General features: G+C 38.7%; 1 long non-coding RNA gene across 1 annotated transcript; it reads left to right on the top strand.

The window, feature by feature from the left end:
- The first annotated feature begins 8975 nt into the window (after positions 1-8975).
- On the top strand, positions 8976-20105 carry LOC135447228 (uncharacterized). Its single transcript, XR_010440025.1, has 4 exons — positions 8976-9073; positions 10145-10288; positions 18319-18473; positions 20024-20105. It is a non-coding gene; the product is annotated as an uncharacterized LOC135447228 (long non-coding RNA).
- Positions 20106-22618: the final 2513 nt, after the last annotated feature.

A 22618-nucleotide genomic window follows, 5' to 3' on the forward strand; every position in this document is an offset into this window, starting at 1 on the left:
GACATGAAGCATGTTTGATCTTAGTTATTTTATTGCTGCAGATACTAACTGGAGGAAAATAATTGTCCTTCTTTGAGGCAATTATTTGTCCTTCTTTAAGCCTTCTTAAAGGCTATTAAAAGCAATGTCTCTTTTTTCTTTTTTTTAATATACTTTTGCATTTGATTTAAAGATATGCATATTGGCTTTGCTTAAGGCTTTGAAGAGAAGAATAAACAATGAAATATGTAATTGAGTCTTTGTGACTTGTCCTAAAAAAATATAAATTTATAGATTTCTGCAAACTTAGCCAAGAGCTGAGCCACCAGAGAAATGTTGCTACTTTTAAATTTAGGAGCTCACTGGCCACCTTAATCTTTTTTTGGTGAATATAAGCTATCTATAAAAAAAGAGAATGGCTGACATAAAAATTATTAAATCCACATTCTTTTTATCTAGCTCTTTACATTTGGGATTAGAGCTCAAAGAGCTGTGGAAATGCTTTCTAATGAGATTTTGAAATTCTTATAGCAGGGAAATCCTTGTAGCTCCACAGGGAGCTCTTCTCTGGGAATTTGCTGGGGTATAACTCTTTCTTGATTTCAAATAATTCTTTAGAAACATGAAGGATCCCAATATCAGTTCAAGAAATAGTATTCTCAAATCTGACAGTAAAATTGAACAGGCATTTTATCTGATGCTGGTAGCATGTGGTTCCAGAATAAAATTTTTTTTGCAGCTATCAGAATTGCTTAGGAATTCCATCAGATTGACTTGTGTTATCAGCTTTAAGTTTTATGCCCAGAGATTTAATATGCTGATCAGAAATTAAACAGTATTGTCATCAGTGAAGTTAGTACTGATAGTTGGGTCTCAAATCCAAAATTTTTAATGGCTTGTGAAATATTTGAAAACATAACCACCTGAAATACCAGCAGTTCAAGGAATTTCAAATTTGTGTGCAATTATTTGCTAAGTTTAACACGTGTGGATATTAGGTTTCCAGAACAGATGTGATTTCTTAAAGTTTGGTGCCTCTGATGTAAATTGAAGGAGGGGAGGAGGAGGAGGAATTGCCTCAGGCTCCTGAGCAGAGTCCTCTCCAGCCCCAGGCTTCAGGAAACTTTTACTCTTAGAAACTCAATTAGGAAATAAATTATGAAGGTCATTACACAAAGGCAAATTAGTAATCTCTTCACGCAGTGTAAGCTTATGGAAATTTAGATTTGTAACTTTGAAATGACCACACTATGGAAGTCCTTCCTGCTTTAGTAAGTGGGTATATTTAAAGGAGAAAGGAAGAGTTTTACATTGGTCATGAGTAGTGTGGATTTTTCAGATTGATAAATAATGGGTTTGTGAACTATTTTGTTTACTGCTTACACAGAAGTTGCCTTGAGTGTAATGTCACAGCCTAACAGCTCCCTCCCAATTTTCACCCATTCCCTTTCTCTTGCTGGCTAATGACAAGGTTTAAGGATATAATACAAGGAAAGCTTGCTCCCATCAGGCAGACAAGGTAGGGAAGAAAACCACTCCTCTGTGACTGTGGTATCTGCATTAATGGTTCTGTTGGAACCTTATGGAAACACACACTCTCCTTCCACAGCCCCTTTTGGGTGCTCGTAGTTTCACAGGTCCTCACACCTGATGTTGCTCTGTCCCAGAGCTGGCTTTCTAAGTATCACCTGCATTTAGGAAAAAGGAAACAGTGCTCCAGGATTTCCTACATGGATTTGATCTTGTCACAAACTGTTTGCCATAGGCACATAGGTGCTATCAACTTCTCTTTGGCTTACCTCTAGAAATCTTCTAAGTAGTGCAATCAAGGGCAATTACTGCATCATTTGCTTGTGTTTATAACATATTAGAGCTTTCTGGGCTTAGGCACTGCAATCCATCCTGATTGCTACCAAGTAATCCTTTGCAGACTTGTAAATCAAAACTGTGGCTGATTTTCAGCACTACGATTGCCATGTTTTGAAACTTTGCTAATTAAAACTTTATGAGCATTCAATTAAAGAGCAGAGAGCGTTTTCCCTGCCTTACAACTGAAAGTAAGCCATAGTAGTCTCAGCAAAAATGAACTTTCTTTCTGTTTACTTGTCTTAAAACCTTGACATTTGGTGGTTTGAGGCTTTCCAAACCATTTATCACATTTGTCTTTGAAGCTCTCTCTTCTGGTTGACTTAGCAACCTGAACTTTAGAAATCAGACTGCTAAGCTGGACCTTCTGACTGTGCTGCAGCTTCAGGTGCAGCCTTTGTCAGTGATTTTGTATGCTGAGTGAAAATCAGGGCTTCAAGTAAAAAACTTGGTGTTCTGAAGTATAAAGTACTGCTTCAAAAAGGTTTCTGGGATCAAAACACAATTACTCAGATTTGTGAAGATTCATCTGTAATGAAACTCAGGATAAGAACAATTACAGTGAATGGAATTAATATGGTTTGTTAACTCCTAGCATATGTCCCCCTGGTGAGTTTCTTTAAACAATAGGAAAAGAAAAAAACAGTAGGGATTCCTACAGAAGCTATTAGGCTGAGCTTGTAGTTTGGGTCACTTGATAAACCCTACAAATAATGCCTGCTCTTGATTAACTTTCAAATCAGGTCATTTGTAAAATGCAAACAGTTACTAATTTTTAGTGATTACAAATAATTACTTTCACTTTCATTTCACACAAAACTCCAAGGCAAAAATTGACTCACTTTGAAGTGTTCCATTCAATCTCAGTAAAGATATCAACATAATGCAGAGAAAGAGTAAGCAGCATAGTTCCCCTTTTACAGCAATTTTCATTTAAGCAATTTTATTTCTGAAAATAGGATCTGAAATGAGAAGAGAACAAAAGGACTTAGTGAAGAGTGGTTCTCTGGAATGTGCAAGATATATAAAAGTCTTGTATTTGATGTGATCAGTGTTTAATTCCTACATAATGTGAATCCTTGTGTATATGGGGATACCTATTCCTCTAAAAAAAATCTAAATTGGGTAAAATGAATTATTTTTTTATGACTTTTGCAGATTAATACTTTGGTTGGCATCATGCAGGAAATAAGTATGTGGAAAAATATGAATTTGATCACAAAAAAAAAGTGGAAATCAAATCAGAGCAGAAGGCATGCTTTGACATTTCTTAACATGCAAATTAAAGATATCATTGCACAGAAGGGATAGTGCCAGAATGCCAAGTGGCAATTTCCCAATCTATGTTATGGGATAGCAGTAATAATTATCTGCTCTTTCAGTGGGAACCAACCAGTCTGCAACCGCACAGATTTGTCACTCTTTGGGAAATGTCTGTGCATTACTAAAAAGTGCATTTCCCTAGCTCTGCCCTTTGGTAGGTGTTGAAAGACGGGCTTAATTTCCTGACTTCTCTTGTTTGATTTTGCATATTTAATAGCAATGTAATATTTTTCATTGCAGTTTCAAAGGTTTTTAAAAGGTTACAAAATAAGGAAGGATGAGGGGGTAAAGCAAGCAGTATGATCACCCTACATAAGTCACGGGCATGTTTTAAAGTTTAGGTGACTGTGTCACCTTGAACCTCACAGGAGTAAAATGCTAACTGATGGGTGTTTTTTTAAAGTGTACCTGCCACTAGAGGGGAATGGAAGCACATGTTTTGCCCCTAGAAAAGTGATGTCCTGATTACAGCCTTGGGTCTTGGAAGTGCTTGTTCTCTCACAGTTCTGTCTGCTCTTTCTCTTTCCCATTTATTCTGTTCAACTTTGGTGTCCATTCTGTCCCAAAGTGTCTCCCATTGCTCTATTGCTCCTTCCCACAAATTGTCCTCTTGCATCGTCTGTGATCCCCTTCCTTTTGTGTCAAATTATTTCCCTTCCATTTCTGCTCTTCTGTTCTCAAAGCCTGGTTCTGTACTCTTCCCTGACTTCTGCTCCCAAAGTCATTCCGTTCTGCACGACCCCTTCCCCTTCCCCTTCCCCTTCCCCTTCCCCTTCCCTTCCCTTCCCTTCCCCTTCCCCTTCCCTTCCCTTCCCCTTCCCCTTCCCTTCCCCTTCCCCTTCCCCTTCCCTTCCCTTCCCTTCCCTTCCCTTCCCTTCCCCTTCCCCTTCCCCTTCCCCTTCCCCTTCCCCTTCCCCTTCCCCTTCCCCTTCCCCTTCCTCTTCCCTTCCCTCCACAACTTTTCCCAAGAAATAGATATTTAATAAAAATGCAATGTATTTAAATTATAGTTTTTTTTAATTAATGAACTTTGCTGGATATTTCACCGTGATGCAGACAGATATCCAAAACTTTCAGCCCAGTGACTCATGTTTGCTAAACTGATAAGCAAAACCTGACTTCCTGTAGTTGTGTGAATTAGAGATGGAATTTTCACAGCCTAACAAATGCTGTTCAGTGTTTGTGGGAAAGAAGTTGCTGGATAATTAATGAAGACAAGTAAGTTAAGGTTGAAAAGGTATTTGTTAAAGTTTCCTTTGAGTTATGAAGTTCAAATTTGTTAAGACAAATGATGTTAAAGAGAGTGACAGGATCAGCAGTTATTAATCACCTAAAGCAGGAATGGTGCCACTATTTACAAATATTTAAATGAGTTTTCAGGATACACCTGTCAGCCTGAGATTGCCATCTGGTCAAATCTCACAAATTTAGCAACAGCAACAAACTTTGTGTTGTATGTGTTTGTTTGATGATTAACAAGTGAGTGGTACTGAGCTGTGTGCTACTCTGAGCATATGCCAGAAAACCCAGGGAAATCAATATTGCAGTCCAGACATTCATCTCTTCTGTGGAATCTCTCACAGTGATGCAGTGAGGAATGAAAGGCTTTCATTATAATGACTGTCTGTAAAAAACATTAGTTACCTCTATCAAGTATAAATAGCCCTGTATTTTTCATAAATTTTCTTGACCAAAGTGATTGACCTAAAACCACTTGATCCCAATTAAGAGTGACGAGAAGGAAGTGAGTAATATTTTTCTATGGCTGACATGGTCTACTGTGCTTTATCCTGAAAAAAATGCAATACTCCAAATAAACCTTAGACATTCTCACACCACAGCTATAAAATAGCTGGTTAAGAGTGATTAATCCCACTGCATTAATCCTGAAATTATAAAAGAACAGGTTTTATAGCTGCTGAGACCTGACTGAAGTCATTTCTCCAAAGAATAAAATGATGGACTGTACAGATATGTTGCAGTTAAGAAGAATAGCTTTTGCCAAGGTCTTAAGTGAAATCAAAGAAAAGGGAATACAAATGCTTTTGTGCATTTAAAATGTTACAAAGCATTTATCAGAGATTAAAATGAAAAAAATGCAGCTGTCTAATCTGTGTAAATATTTTGAAAAGTAAAAATGTGACAAGGACTAAGTTCATCATAGCCATCTTTAAAAGCGGTCTATAAAGTATGACAGGCATATTTATTTTTATATGATTGTTTTCTCTTTAGCAAGTTAAAATGTAAAGAAGGGTGAATTCTTCAGGTGTCCCTGAAAGGTTAGGTAATATCTAACATTAATTAGACACTGTCATCTGTCCAAAATCTGCATTTGCAGGGCTGACATGAGCAGGATTTTGTAACTTAACACTGATGAGAAAGGCATCAGGTATGAAATGAGGTTTCAGATGTTTTACACATGCCTTAATAGATGGGCCATCACTAAAGCAAATTATGTAGGGCAGCAGGTTCAACACTTCCACGTGCTTTTGTCTGCAAAGAATTCAATTCTACCTGCCCTCAGAAGTGTGTAATACTTCTAGGTGCCAAAGCTTTCTAGGAAAGTCCCAGCAGTACCTCTGTTTCTGTTCCTAGACGTGCTCTCAGCCACCTAAGTCGAATGCAGCTGCCTCTAATTCCTGCCTAAGTCTCAGTGAGCAGCTTTGGTACTCCACACAGCTCACCTTCAGGAGTTCATCTGGCAGGCACCACAGAGCACGACTGAACTGCACACGAAGTTTGTGTTTTGGCATTTTGGAATGGTTGCATGGAAGGAGGAGACCCCTGTTACAGCTCCCAGCTGAAATCTGATCTCTCCCCTTGTAGGAGGGTGCCATAATCATTACAGTATGTGTGTTCTAAGATTGCACTCAATTAGAGTCGTCCACCTAAAAAATGAATGTGCAGCGAACAGCAGTGTGAATTTGCAGTATCCTTGCTGCTCTGACCCAGCTTCCAACATGGGATTTAATTTGCACATTTTATTTTCAGTAAGGTGCCTTTTACAGAGGCTCTTGCATTGCACACTCCTGTTACACAGAGCCTCTGCTGGCATCTGATCTTGAGCTGTAATTTACTGACCAACATATTAAACTCTGCCTCCCCTTACATCACCCCTGGAGAGGGAGGAAAGCCAGCTAGCATTGATGAACTTGTGATTCCTCTGTCCTCCAGGTCATGAAAAATTATACCTACAGAAACATGGGTGTGGTAATTAAGAAGAGAGGTAGAAGTTTGTAAAGCTGCCTTTTGCTTTGAGGTGGTCACCTGTGCTTTAAGCAGAGCATTTTGACTTTGCACAGAAAAAGACTGGGAGTTTGCTGAGAGACATTTTCCAAAGGCAGAACTGTACAGTGGGGATGAAGTGTGTGAGCTCTCCTACCCTCTTTCATTGCGAGGTCAAGTAGGATAATCTGAGCACATTAAAAACATAATATTTTATACTTGTGGAATGGTTTTATTTTCCCTAAGTGAAACTGGAAAAATCAACACACTCATATTTTTCTTATCAATGCATCTGAAGAAGAACTAATGCCCAGTGTCCTGCCTGCCTCAGTGGGAACTCAACATAATTCAAGGAATTAGCAATTAAGGCTGCCACACTTAATGCAGGAACTATGAGCAGCTTCTTCTTTTACTCAGGCCTGAGTACATTAGGCCTGGTATGCCATGGCAGAAAACCTGCTGATCTCTGCTGTGTGTTCAACAAGGTTAAGTGGTCTAGTGTCTGTTTAAATCTCATGTTTTATGATACAGAAGATATGTGCTCCTTTTCTAATCTATTTTTCATGTGCTTGCCCTTGGAGGGGAGGAGGGAACAGTGGAGAAGTCAGAAATCTCTTTCTTAGAACCAATATTGCAGTCGCAGTGAGGCTGCACCTCGAGTGCTGCATTCTGTTTTGAGCTCCTCACATCAAAAAGGACACTGAGGTGCTGGAGCCTGTCCCAAGAAGGGCAGTGAAGGGTCTGGAAAACATCTCTGATGAGTGGCTGAGGGAGCTGTGGGTGTTAATCTGGGGAAAAGGAACCTTGGGGAGACTTTATGGCATTCCACCTCAAAGGCAGATGTAGCCATGTGAGATTGGTCTTGTTTGCCATATCTCAAGTGAAAGGATGAGTGCTCAGAAGGAATCCAGAAAGGATCTTGTGGGGTTTGGCAGAAGGTACAGAGACCTGTGAGTGTTTGTCTGTAAAGGGACCCTGCTGAGGAGGTGCCCTCATGTGCTTAAATTGGACTGAAGGATTTGGACATTTCCCTGTCTGAGTTACAGAGGAGGGGAAGTTATTTATTTGTGTTATTTCATGTCCATGGCAAATACATGGTTAAGTAAGAACTCTGTCCTTCTGTTCCCATTCAACTATTTCAGTGCCCTTGTCATCCTTTCTTCTATTGTCAGAATCAATGTGGGATATGATGATTTAAGAAATGGCAGCAAATACTGTGGTTAAAATGCTTCTAGACTGTAGTAGAGGCTCTGCAACAGATCATAAAATGTCATGATCGCATATCGAGTATTCTAAAATAGCAGATTATTTTAGGAAATAATATCAGATCATGCATTTGGAGATCAGAAGAAAAAAACAAAACACAGTTATGGCTGACCCTCCAAATTCTCATATGTAAATGTCATAGGAATAATCTTCTTCACATGTATAATCTCAACAATGACTCCACTATTGTAATTGGCTGCCACACAGTAATGCTGAAATTTATTGTTTAAACTGGGACTCTTTTTGCAGTTAAGCTGAGTTATTCCCCAGCTCTGCATTGCCCCATCTGGCTCCTGGTAGGATTTGCGCCTTGACATCCCCCAGAACTGGAGATCTCCAGGGACCCTGGGGAAGAGGCTGGGCCCTGCAGGGTCATGTTGCCCCACACAGGCTCCTGAAACCCTGGTGAATGTGGCCACCAAAGGCAAATTAAGGGAGAGGAGAATTTTGGCCACAGCTATGGAAGAGAAGAGTTAGGTCTTGTTGATTTAGCCCTGTGGGAAGCCACAGTGGTACATACAACATATTGATGTTAGAGTGTTTTATTCTGTCACTCCCTCATGCTGTGTTCATTTGTAGGGACAACATGACTTCCATAACATTTATTTTAGGGTCATTTTATTACTTTAATAATGCAGATTTAGATTGTAATTAAAGCCTGTATGATTTGTTTTAATAGCTTGCAGCTTTGTTCAGCATATGTTTAGATATTATAAAACTGCTTCAATAGACAATGGATTCATTTGTCCCTTTCACTTATTAAGGTGCACATGCACTTCATTGGGTTTATTCTTTGTGAATTTTGAGTGTGGAATTTAATCATAAAGTCACACAGAGACACATGCCAAATTTGGGACTTGATGGATTATGACTGTCCTTGTGAAGGAAAGAACTAGGAAAACAAGAAATCATGGTTGTATTTAATATTAAAATAATAAAATATTGCTTATTTAGCCGCATCTTAGCAATTATCCCGCTACACACTTGCATGGCATTGTGAAATATGTTTCTGACTAGAATAAATTTATATATAATTTAGTATTTCATGCTTTTTTCTTACTAGTCTAACAGATGAAATTATTTCCTTTAAAACTGCATCTTTCAATTAAATTTGATTATTCCTTTTTCTTTCCATTATTTGGCATTCTTTGTCTTATGACATAAACCTTAGCTCACTTTATACAAAGGTGGACTTTTGGTTCCCTTTTGTTAATTTCCACTATTTCCTAACAATGAGCTTATGTTGTCCACATGATCTGCTACAAAGATTATTTTCACTTCCAGTTCCTTTAAACTGTTTCTCTTGTAACAGGACCCAGGCCCAAGAGGTGTTGAACATTGCTGATGAGGAATCAGGTACCTTCAACATTATGTGACTGCAGAGTGTGCTCTGAGGCAGCTGAAACAATATTTGGTGAGGATTTAGGAGACTTTTTTAGTGACACCTAAATGTCATACAGCAACCCAAAGCCCCCTTCATGAGTTTTGTTTTCCATGTATATATTACAGGGAAGAGAACTGGAAAAACATTGAATCAACTGGTTTTTCTTTCCTCTTCTTCTCTATTCCTATTTCCCATCTTTTGGGTTGTTTTTTATTGGTTGGTTGGGGGTATTTTTGGTTGTTGGATTGGATTGATTTTTTTTTTTTTTTTTGCATCAGAAAAAGAATAAGGGAGGTCTATCTCATTCCTGTTTTGCTTTAGTAAGAATCATTCTAGCACACTCTTTTTTATTCCAATATGAGCAGCATGAAATATTTGAACTGCCACCAACCAGTTTTCTTGTTCTGGAACATCTCACATATCAAAATGTCTCATGAGAGAAACAGGTAATTACCATGACCTTCAAAACTGAGAGTGTATTTGGAAGGGATATCTGCTTATTGGTTGAAAATGCTAGATCAAATTATCTGGAATTTTGGGATTGGTAAAATCAGAATCCTAATTTGACTCTTATACAGTCAGTATTTTTATCTCTTCCTTATGGTCCCTAAATTTCTTTTTACAGTAAGAAACTCAGAAACTAAGAGGCTTTCTATGGCATCTTGTTTTCATGTCATGGTAGAGAAATTGAGAAATTTTAAAATGTGTTTGGATTGAGTATTATAAATAAAAAGAATAGCCATAATTAACACAACCATTTAACCTCCAAATGTTTCCCTGCAGTCTTCTGAAAATAATCATCTACAAACGTATTTATTCTTCAAGTTATTCTCAAAATAGTCTTGTTTACCAGTCCATGCACGTGCTGTTCTAACAACAGATACCAGGTTTGAAGAACCTTAGAGCAAAGGGTTTATGCCTAAGAAAATCTTTTCCAAAATCTGAATAATAACCTGGGCTTCTGGGTTGGACACATTTCAATTCTAACAGCATCACTTGTAGATGTTTCACTATCTAGAGGTGTCATGTTGATATAAAATAAACCTATCTGGTTGGTTTTTAGTTACTTTTCCCCTCACATTTTTTTTTCTTTTATTTCAGAAGGAAGAATGTGAAAACATTTTGGGCCACTGGGTATCAGGCAGCAGGGTTGCTGTGCTAATGAAAATTTGGAACACCATTGCAAACTGGAGTGTTGGACAGCAGCAGGAATTTCTCTGTGCTGTTTATGAGGTATATAAAAAGGTCAGTGTTATTTTATAGATTTTTAGGCTTAGCAATATTTTTTTTAATGATTTACTTTTTCTTGTTTTGTAACAGCCACTTTTTTTTTTTTTTTTTTTCTGGATATGGAATGTAACTTTTTTGATTGCCTGGCGTGTTGTGGGAAAATAAATCGTGTTTCAAAATTCCAGACACACTTTGACTGTATTATTAAGAAAACATTGCTCCTGGAATAATAAATGGTGGGGTTATTTTAAGAAGTTTTGTTACATTTTCTAAATCTGCAAAAGAATCAGAACAATAAAAGGATGATCAAGGCTGGGTTTCTTATGTTTTAACAGGCAGGTCATCAGTTGGCCTATTGGCAAAACTCCATTCATTGTAATGGACCTACATGAATTTCCAGAAGTTGTAGATTTGGGCAATAGCTTCCTAAGTGTTTCAGAATCATTGTCTTTCATTACTGCCAAGGGAACCAGTTACAAAACTGCTTGTGTGATGCTAATCTTCCCCTCCTTAGATAAAGGGCAGTAAGTGCTCTCTTGGGACACTGGACAGATGACATTGCTCAAAATAAGATAGTGAAGTGAGACTCTGAATGTGCTAAAAATACATTGAGCCCTATGTCAAATACAAATTGTTTGTTTTTCAGTTGAAATTCAGATCAAATACAAGTACAATAGTTTGTTTTTCATGTGAAATTCAGACGTTTTAAGTGCAATACTCTGTTCTGAAGGGGATGACGTCTTAATTTGGAAAAAGTGTCTCAGAGTTTGGACTTCTCTCTTTCTTCTTCATCTTCTTAGTGGTACTTCAGAAGTGACAAAAATATTTCCTGAAGTTCCATTTTGCCTACCAGGTGCTTAGATTTCTGAGAAGCATTGGTACATTCTGAAACGCAGAGCTTTGTATACACTGTCAAGTATAGACAAAGAGCTGCAGAGCATTGGTGGTTTCATAAGATTGCATTCTTTCCTGCTCTGACTCCCCCAGAGAAATCCAACTACTCTCCTTTTGCTAACAATTTTTTTTTTTTTTTGTCTAGGTAGAGAACTGAGTGTAAAGCAATTAAAACCTTTTGATTTAAGCAACATCTTATTATTTCAATAGTCGAGCAGCCATGCTCCCCCTGTGTGGCCTGCAGCCCATAGGTGTAACACGGTGCTCACAGCTGTGAAAACACTCTGCCTTCCCCGTGTTTAGATACCTATCTGTGGCTGGGGAGCAGCAGAGGAAGTCCAAACTCCAAGAATATAATGAGGGTAGAGAATGTACAGTCGGCGCGTTTCTCCCGAATCTTGCTAAGTGAAGCAAGTTTGAAGACTTGTCCTTTTGTCCTGCCAAGTTTACCAATCTGAACTTTCTCAAAAGTTGTGTGTGCTTAATTTCATCCTTCTAAAGACAGGCCCCTCCAGTCCTGTGACTTAAACCTTCTTCCCACTGAGGCTGGTGTAATTCAGCCCATACAGAGGCATAGGTCACAGGGTTAAATACAGAGAACACTGGTGGCTCCCCAAGAAATATATTGAGTTCTAATATCTGGTTTTGAAATACACAGTGGGTACAGGAAAGAGTTTTCAGACTTAAATTAGGAGTTAGGCTAAAGGTACTCACCTGATTCAGTAGATGTAGGGAGTCTCATAGCAAGAAATCAAGTTAATCAAGATTTGAGAAATATAAAATGTAAATTCCCTTTACCATGCTAACATGCCCTTTCCAGAAAAACAGTTTCTGGAAAAATGCTTTCCTTTTGTTTTTCCATCAATGGTATATGTTTGCTGTTTTGAAATGTCGATCAGTCTGGAAAAATACAAAGCTGAGCACGACTTTAGTAACTGTATTTAAAGATGTATTTGAAAGGGCATCCCTCTTTCTTCTCCATTTTTGCTGCCTTTTATAAATCAGATATTGAGGAAATGCCTTAAAATCATTCTCTGATCTTCAGGCTAAGAAATGTGTGGCACAGAATTCCTGGTGGGATTTCAGTCATCTGATGTGGATGTCAGCATAATATGCAGGCTCCCCTTTGGAGAGGAGCTGTTGTCAGTACCTGCCTGGATATGAATGAACAGATCTTCCAGGCCTTTTGGCATCTGTCAGCCCCTGGGGCTGTTACAGCATGTGTGTATTTGCCATTCTAGCCTTGGAAAGCAGCTACTGCTGTTCTGTAATTCACAGCCTATTTATTGCTGTGAGGGGCGTTTTTCTTCTCATTTCTTTTGATTTGTTTTCTTTATGTCATTAAAAGCAGTAGCGAGGTCTATAAAATGAGCAAAAGCTTAAATAAACACCACAGTAGGCTGGTGAACTCTTTTAGGGACTCAGTTTTCATCCATAAATAATAAGTAGCTGCTCAAACTGCAGGATTTTGGCATGACCTATATTATTTTCTCTCTCCAGTGGCAGATGGCTTCAAATCACTATCACCTTTTTGCAGCTGGACCTATCACATATGCAGCTGATCGTTGTAGGTCCTTTCCTACTGAAGTATTCTATCTTCTGTCCCCATGGAGGTGGAATTCCTTCTCTTGTCTCTGACTTTACTGCTCTCAAGTCATGGATGTGTTTGTCAGCCATTTTAGTCGCTTTTAGTATCCATTTACCAAATACCTTTTAACATAATTCCAAATTCTCATTGCAACTTTATATTTTATAATTATTATTTCACAGATTTTCCAGGCTCTGCAGGCTTTGTTGAAAAACAAACACAGCAAAACATACAAAAAATTACCCAAGCCCTCTTTCTGCAACAAATAGACTTGTTGAGGGAGGTATTTTATGCCTGTGTCAGCCATAGAATGAATAGCCAGAAACTTTTCTGTGTTATGTAACTGATGAATTGCTAAATTATTTTCAGGGAGGGAATCTTACTTTGCCAGTCTCACTTGAATTTTTTGGTGCTTGTTTACTGACCTTTAGAGTTTGACTACTACTTTTAAATATCTATATATTTTTCATGCATCTCGTATATCGTCATAAGGGAATATGGATGAATTTTAAAGGTGGCTATCTTGAGAACACAGTGAGATGGATAATCTGATGCTATTTGCTTCATGCAGTAAAAATTACAGCAATACAATATCTTGGAGAACACAAGTTAAGTAACTGCAGGATGACCTCAATGTTTAATGAGTAAGCTGAGCTGGTATTTGGAGGGGTAGCACAATCCAGAAAGAATCATCTTAGCCTAAAATGGCAGAGTGCCCAGAGTGCCTGCATCATTCTGGAAAAGGTACCAGGGGATGAACCAGTTATTTTGTCACTGAGTCTTAAAATTGTTCTGTTTAGGGGTACGGAATTGCCTGACTTGTTATAGGCATAAATTTTGAAATTGTCTATCTGGAGAGCAGAAAAAGCTGCTTCAGTTATATTGAACACAGAGTTCTGCAAACGCTTGGGAGATTTCCCTTCCTTTTGTCTTCCCTTGATATCCACCTTGTTTTTGTCCTTGTGTGCTACCACGAGCGCTGCTCTGTTGGCATGAGCACAACCAACGTGTGGCACGTAACTCACACTCTGGGCAGATGAGGCAATCAGCAACATCCCTGCTCCCTGCAGCTCTGCTAGCCAAGGCTCCACTTGGCTCCTTGTGTCCAAGGCAGAATTCCCTCATCCGCCTGGAATTCTTGCTTTAAAAACACAGAAGCTGATTTTAGCAACACTAAAGCCAATGGGAACGGCGAGAGCGCTGCACCTCTGGGAATCCAGCCCACATCCCTTTTGTTTTGAGTGTAGGATCGACCCTAAATGAGAAACCTTTTGTGTTTTGGAAACTAAGAAGGAGCTGAAGCAAACTTCTTCATACTTGGCAAAAACAGAATTGCTCTTGATGGAGACCAAGCATGGAAAATTCTGGTCTGAGAGGATTAGGTTTGTCAAAGTTATGACAAATCTGAACAGAAAGTTTTACATAGAAATCCCTCTCATTTTACTGTCTACAGTGACAGAAGAATATATTTATGCAAAAAAATAAAATATGAGAAGTTAGATTTGTACTTACCAAACAATTACTAGTAAGCAAAAACCAAAACCAGATCAGCATAATGATGTTTTTGTCAAGCATAACAATTTTGGTTTGGCCCAAATACACAGATACAGATTTGGACTTTCTGTCACAAGTTGCCAAACATTTGTTTTCATTTATATCTCTGTATTTGTGCGTGTGCATATTGACAAAGGGGATTTGACTCCAAGAAGAACAGAGTTATTATCCAAATCCCAACACAAATCCCTCTATTGACTTCACTGGGAATTGGATCAGCACCTTGGTGAGTAGGTTCAAAAGAGAGTGTCCAGAGTTAAACTATCAGTTCTTCATCCAACTCTCATTGAAAACAATTAAGTCTTTCCATTAACTTCAATTACTCTTGGATCTAGGTTTAAAACACAAATTTTGTCTAATAGGACATATGGAGGCTGTCCTATTAAGCATGTTTTAATCACATGAGGGCGGAAGAATTTAAGGACAAAGGGTTGAAAACCAATATTAACGGAATAGTGGAGGTTAGAAAAATGCAAAATTAGTAACTTTTAAAAGGACATGGGTGCTACAGTAAATCAGAAAACTTCATTCTCTTTAAACCATTTTAGTGTTTCTTCATTCTCTTTAAACCATTTTAGTGTTTAAAGATGACTGAACTGTGGCTGCCTCTTTGTTGGTTCTGGTTCAGAAAAGCATTCAGACAGCAGTTAAGCAATGCAACTTAAGTGTGAGCATAACTCCTCTCTTAAGGAGGGGAGGAATTAAACACATGCTTTAGTGATTTCCTGACCTGAGGCTTTTATTTTCCTTCTGTGAATATTAGTGAAAGTACCTTTTTGTTCATAAGAACACTCATGAAAAGCACATTTTGAGCCCCTGGCTCAGATTTGCTTAATCTAATCTAGGAAGAGAGAAAGTGAGATGTTGTATATTAGGTAACCAGTTGCACAATTTGTGGGTGACTATTAAATCATTTCAGATAGTAAAAATTGTAATAACTTGCACTGTGCTCTCAGATAATTCATAAACATAATACAGAGCTGTTCTCTAGTCCTGGATGCTCTCTCAGGGAGGAATATTGGAAGACAAACACAAACTTCTGAAAGAAATTCTAGATAGACTATTTTCTCATAAGGTAAAAACCTCCATAATTCCCTCCAAATGTGGAAGGAGCTTCTATTTTCTGCATTGCTCTGGAGTTTTTCTGACTGAATGCAATTATATCCAGGCTAAACAGATTTGCAAACAGTTCTGCTTAAACTACACCTATAGAAATTACAAAAGTACCAGCAACCCTCAGCTTTCTTTCAAGCAATATTACCAGTTTTATTTATGTGAGCTCAGATGAATATTTATGCATTTGTGTGAAAAAAGTGCATATTTGTGAAACACCTTTGGGAACACATGGGAAAGTGTTTTTTTTATATTTTATATGTTTATGTGCATATTCCATATGTTCTACTTAGTCAAACATTTAAGCAAAGATTTCTGGGTCAAATGACCTCATTTATTGTTTGTAAACTAAGCTATCTAATCTGGCTCAGTGTCTTTTCATCATATGGTGTAAGTCAAATAAACTCATCTGTTGCTCAGGCTTACAATTGTAGGGCGTTTTCAACTCCACATTAAACACGAGCTCAGATCAGGCTGGGGCCAAAATGCAGCAGAGACCCTGCAGAAGAGTGCTCTGGGCCCCCAAACTCACTGCCATGAAATTACTCATTTTTCATTCTTCTAGAGGAAATTCTTAGCTCAGTTTACTTCAGCTGGCTATAGCTGATGCCAACCTGCCATCCAGAATCCATAAACACCCTGAAAATGGGGTAACTCCAGGAGTTGCTAATTGGCATCTGTGTGTGTGTCACAGAAAGGTTCTCTTTATCAGGGCAGAAAAGCACCCTGTAGGAGCTTGTGATATTATGGCAGCAGGTGGAATAGGCTGAAGACAAAGAGGAGCATAAATATGCTGATTTCCTTTTTCCTTTTGCTTCTACTGAGAAATCCCAAGCTGCTTCAGCCTTCTACTCACATGTGAACAGAGAAAAATACTTTCTTGTTATTTCCTGTTCAGTACGACCCAGTACATCCAGTCTTTTGGAAAAAGAATTTTGTAGGTTACTTGAATCAACATCCTTTTATGGTGAAGCAATTTTGAGTGTACATGACAAATTTTACTTTCCTCACCAGTGAGATGGCAGCTCTGGGAACTGGATCATCCGGGGTTACAGAAAGAATCAAGTAGGTTTATTGAAGAGCCTGGCTAGATATAAATTCCATTTTACACAGGATCTCCTGAAGAGCATTCTGTAGCTTTTCCTTTATTCAGCTGAGCTTTTTTTTTTCCCAGGGTCTGCAGTTTGATGTTCGTCTGTTACAGCTACAGGGGATATTAGTCAGTGTTTCTCTGAAGTTCTGTTTCAGGTCAGAAAGACTAATCTCCAATTAATCCCTGTCAAGTGTGAGGTGTTTTTTGAAGACTTACAGCCAGTCAGTGGAAAATAGGCATTGGGACGTAGTGGACTTCAGGTTTCTGATCCTAGGCTTTTCCTTTCAGCTGCTGAGAAACCAGAGATTTACATCCTTGCCTGTTTGGGGAGCAGAGTTGCATATGGAGGCCACACGTTTTACCTTACATTTCTCTTTGGACCTTTTAACGTGTACTCTCTTAAACAGTGTCAATGGGTTTGATACCATAATCTATATGGGGCCTGCAAGGAGACACAGCTATGTTTGGCCCTTTGCCACAAAAGTCTGGTACTGCAGAAATGCATAAAAATTGCTTGCATGCAACTCTGGCCTTGGGCTAGACTCCCTCAGGAGAGAAGGAGATTGCAAATCCCAGCACACTGTGGGTATTGTGAGCATTTCTTAATCCTTCTGCAGCATGGTTCTCCTTCTGGGTGGGGTGTGAGGGAGAGGGCTTGCACTGGAACAGCGTGGTCACATTGTAGAAAGTGCAGGAAGAGACCATGAGGGACAAAATAGCTAGAAATTGTAGTGAAATGAGCCCAGTGGAGTGAAATTTCATCTACATTAATACTTGAAGGTTTAAGGTAGGAGGCTGTTGCTTTAAAGTGCAGGAGAGGGAGATCATGATTTGAGACCAGAGACAGGAGGAAACATGGTGTGTTGTGGTATACTTTCACTAAAGCACCTCAAACTGACCCTAAAAATACAGAATGGTATTATCCAGTAGGTAGAATAAGGACCAAGTTGAACTAACTCCTTCTAGACTTGAAAGCTGAAATTGATTCCAGCCAAAAATACTCATCTGGGGCAGAAACAAAAGTTATTCCTGGGAAAGACAGTTTTATGGCAAGAATTATGTGCTTTTTTAGCTAAAGACACAATGTTTCACAATAGTAGTGACTTAGTGAAGGTCATCTACAGTAGACTGCATCATCATCCTCCTAATTGCAGAGGATGACTAATCTTGTATCCTCCCTTTTCAATTTGAATGTTTGCTTTTGAGCCAGCATGGGTTCAATGCCAGATTTTGCTGATATCTCACAGTTCAGTTAACCAGCGTTTAGCTCATTTCTTTGTGTATCTCACAGTGTAACTTCAGTATAATTTAGCAGCAATATTATGATACAGTTGTCTGAAAGAAACTAAAATATGGGACACCTCGTGTGTTTGGTGTAACATCCTATGATGGATGGGACATTCTCTCTCATTATTTTATATTATATCTAATTATATGTAATTGTCTTTATTAAAATCATGAGGTTTTGCTAGATTCAGTATGCTAAGTGTGCAGGACTCTGTGCAGAGGAAAATTCTTTTCCTTGAAGCATGAAGTGAGCTAGAAATTACCTCTGCTCATTTACATGGTTATGAAATAAAACAAAGGAAAAGCAAATTTTCCCTTCATTTAGGAAAGGGAGCTGCAGTTTTGACTCTATCTTCAGTCTTCTGGAGAATTTGCCTTTTGGGTAATGCACCATTATTTGTGACTTATATTTCCAATTGTCATTAGTATGCATGATTGTTGCCTTTCCTTTAGTAAAATATGGAGGGATTTGTATAATTCTTTTATTCCAATCACACATTTGGTCTTGGATTTCAGGAAAACTGATGAAAAGGGAAAACCTTTGAAAAACTCTTCAGTTCCAGCTCTATTTCTATTGTCTATCAACGTATTGCAAGCAGGAAAAAAATGAAACATCAGGAACTAAAACTATGCAAAGAAGACAGGCTGAGGGCCTTGTAGGTATGGGACAGGTAAATCTCACAGATTTTGTTAAGAGCCTGCCTTATCCTCATTTAAACAAGAAAGCTGAAGACATGGATGGAAATTATGCAATTCATTTGACATTCTCTTGTGTTGCTTGTTTCCCATTCTTGGCATTCGATGTAGTCTAACTAGGGCTTGTATTTTTAGTGGGGAATGTGGCATTTATGTCCATGCACATTTAAAATTTAATTCTTTTAAATGCAGCTACTGTGAATACCCAGATTTTCTTCCCCTGCTGATTGTATGTGATAACACTAATTTGAAATCTAAGATTTCACCAACTCCCTAAGATCTGAATGCTGTTAAGGGAGAACACTTCCTTACATGAGAGTTTCGATGAACGTGTTAATATTCAACAACGGAAAAATAAAAAAAAAAAAAAAATTTGCTTTAAGAAGCAAGCAATGTAAAACAGAGGCAGAACAAAATGAGCAAGATTCACAAGTTTTCTTGAGAGTCTTCATGTAGCCATGCAGATAGACATACATGTGACCAGTTATTGAGATTGACATAAATAGCTGATGTGAATGTGGTGATGAAAGCAATGGGGATCAATAACAAGTCACAATCCTATTATGGAAGTAATGCATTCTGCATAATGTTCAAGCACATCTGTCACCCCAAGGAATGAAAGCTGCTTGAAATTGTTAGGCAGAAGCTAGCATCTTGATAGTGGCAGCCCTACTTTGCTTCCCAGGATAATTATTAAACTGACCAAAGTGTTTTGTGCATTTGATGGTCTGCTGAAGATATAAACATACAGGGGTTTCTGCAAATCATCAGTGAAGTGATATCCAGCTTCTGCAGTGCTCAGCCACCAGCACTGCCAGAACACTCATATCAAATTACTTACAAGGACTGTGGAAACACCCCCAGCAGGGACCACACCAAGGGCTCTCCCTGCAACATGGGACTCCAGTTTGGTGCTTCCACAAAGCTGAGCTCAGTTCAGCCCTGTGAACAGCACTATGAATTCTTGTGGGCCTCTCTTCTTGTTTCTTATAAAGATGTACGTACTGATCAGTGTCAGCTCTCCATATGTTTTCCACTAAGAACTTTGGTCCTTAAAGTTATAGTTAGCTTTGAACTTTTTAAGATGTGCTTGTTGTCCTTCTCTTTGAGGCCTTTCAGAGGCAGTTTTTCATTCCTGCAGGTGTTGCACATGACTTCTGTCTTATCAAACACATTTTGGTGGGCGGGGAAAACAGATTGAGGACTGTGTGCATTTTCCTTGAACAGAGTAACTTAAAATTGTGTGGAACAGAGAGGCAAACAGCAAAGCTACTCTGTGATCAAGAAGTTCACTGTGAAAGTCCATCTTGCTGCCTTAGGTCGCCCTGCAATGTGAGATCATTGCAATGAAGCAATTTTGAAGAAATCACTGCTTATGTTGTTAACAGATCTTGTTTTGCCTGCCCAAAGCAGATGTGTCTTTTCTGAGGACAGGAGAAAAAAGAAGGGGGGAAAGCTGCACTTTTAGAACTGTCCCACATATTCCTTAACCATATAATAAAGGTCTGTTCAATGCCACTTGCAGAAAGAGGCGTGGCATGTGCTGGAGATGGAGCTGAAGGACTAAGAATGCTGGCAAGCTGGGTGCTGATCCTTGAACAATGTTGTCTTCAGCAACAGGTAAAAAATGCAAATCTCTTTTATTGTGCAATACCAAAATATAGACAGAAAGTTTGAGAAAAACAACTCTCCCTGGCAATGAAGACATGGACCTCACTTTTCCCTCAGTGCTCTCTGACCCTGATTTATTGTGAGTATTTTTCTTCAAAAAGTGATAACTCTGTGAGGAATAAATAACACAAACCACTAGGACTTCTCCTAGCAGGGGGGGAAATGGGCATAATGGCATGTCTTGCATTGTGGTCTGTCACTGATGGTGTCATTGGAAGTTTTTATTGGAAAAGCTGTGTAGGGGAAATAAAAACTTCAGCAAACAGCTTGCCTGATAGTTTAAAACATGCAGTGAAGAAATATCTGACTGGTAAAAAGTGTTTCTGAGCTCTCACAAGGTGTGTTTTGTTTGTAATCTTAGGCTCTAGAAATACCAAATCATCAAGTTTGATACTTAACACTGTCCATGCCAAAAAAATAGGCTTTTTGTCTGGGATGGACTTTTTTAAGAACTGTTTATAATCCATATCAAAATAAGGATTTATAAAGGAAGTGCTGACACGAATTTAGAACAGGATCCAATAAAAACCTATGACTTCTGGTGTGCAGAAAAGTGCAGAAGGTCACAGCCCTCGTCTAAAGCCCCCCACCCCCAAAAAACAACCAAAAAAATTTGTTTCACTGGAATATACATAGATTTCTTTGGTGCCAAAGCCAAGCAAAAGAGGGAATAATTGAAATTGGCCCCTAATAACAGCAATGCAAATGTGTTCCTCTGTGTGTTTTACAGCCTTTTCTTGCATAATAAGTGGCATGGCATTACATTATGGAGTGTAAGAAACAGTCTTAGGATACACAATATTGAGGAGAGAAATGAGATTTTATGAGTTAAGTTAGAGTGAATGACAGAAGGTGGAGAAAAACCAATTTATTTAATGTTATCTGCACTTGAAAAAACCCCGAAACTGGACCTTGCTGGTTTTTCAACCAAACACAATCTGTAGCAATGGTGCAGTGTGGCAGGAAATTATCTGAAATAATGAACTGGTCAAGTACACTAAAACTGATACCCTTCTCATCAGCATCCAAAATATGAAACCTGCCAAAAAATTCTAATTGCACTTTACTCTGTCCAAATTATTTTATTACTTGCCAAGAAGGGCTTTGAAATATTTGGCAGAGTCTTCTACCAGGAGAAAAACGAAACAAAAGGGAATGAAGTGGAACACAATAACAAAATATCCCTGCCCCCTTGAAAAATAGCAGGTTTGGGGGTTTAGCCCTTTAATGAAGAGCTGATAACTCTATAACCCAAACTAAGTAACAAATCAGAAATGATTTATCAAGGGTAAACAAATTGGACTCAGCTAAAAAGCCTTCCAAACTTAAAGGTGTTTCTTGTTAGAGCAGCTGCTCTAATACTGTGATAGTCACAAGGTGTGTTGATACTAAACATCAAATGAAAGGAGTCTTGCCATACATTTACCTTGGTACACAGCTATGATCCATGAAATGTCACTGACCAAGCCAAATCTGAATTAAGCAATCATGACATAGCTAAAGAGGAGCTCAAAGAGAGTTCCATGAACTTGCTTTGCAGCCCCAGGCAACAAAGACCTCAGCCCTTGTCTCTTGGTAAGAACAGTGAGTTAAATTGTTCTTCATCTGGGATTAGCCCACAAACAAATAACATCCAATTTTAATTTTTTTTTTTAATTTTTATTTCAAGGTTTCAAGGCTCTATTTGCTGTAATTTTTCTTTTTGATATAATAAGGTGTGCTGAAAATAACATTCAGGCTTTCATACCTGTTAAGCCCTTGGTGCTGTATTTAGGGGACACCTTTGACCACGGCATGACAGCTCGAAGGTGTGGTTTCAATGAGGTGATTTTGACATCATTCCTGCCTGTGCCTCTCACTTACCAGGGCTGGCAGTGGGAAGCACAAAGTGTTTCTGGGTCAGGCACTTGTGTGCCAGTGAGGGCACTTGTGCAGGAGGAGGGAACAATGCTGGCCACAGCCAGCTCCCTTCACCTTTGCAGCTCCCAAGGGAGGCCAGAGGGCCAGGAGCTGATTAGAGGAGCCAGGTCAGAGATTTGTGAACTCTGAATTTGGCAGGCAAATGGAGGAGGAATGGGTTTTGCAGTATTGTGTTTTAAGATGCATTTATTCTTAACTATGAAAGCTGCAGACATATTGTGTTACTGCATCAGGATCTTGAGCAGATGTTTAGATTTTACAGAGAGGGGTGCATGGAAGCATTTTCAGTTTTCCTTTAATTTTAAAAAGGTTCATTGTTACCTTTGGTTTGACATGCTAACATCTACAGGGAGACAATCTGCTTCATTATGTCAGATTGCTTGAATATGAAGATTTTTTTTTATCAAACTTTTTCCTGAACAGGCTAAGTAAATCAAGGTAAATGAATTATCTGCTGCCATGGCACCAGAGCCAATGTGTTGTTTGCAAGGAAGATTGAAAGGAAATGGTAGAAGAAACACTTAGAGTA

This window comes from Zonotrichia leucophrys, chromosome 4 (assembly GCF_028769735.1).
Source record: "Zonotrichia leucophrys gambelii isolate GWCS_2022_RI chromosome 4, RI_Zleu_2.0, whole genome shotgun sequence".
NCBI classification, from domain to species: domain Eukaryota; kingdom Metazoa; phylum Chordata; class Aves; order Passeriformes; family Passerellidae; genus Zonotrichia; species Zonotrichia leucophrys.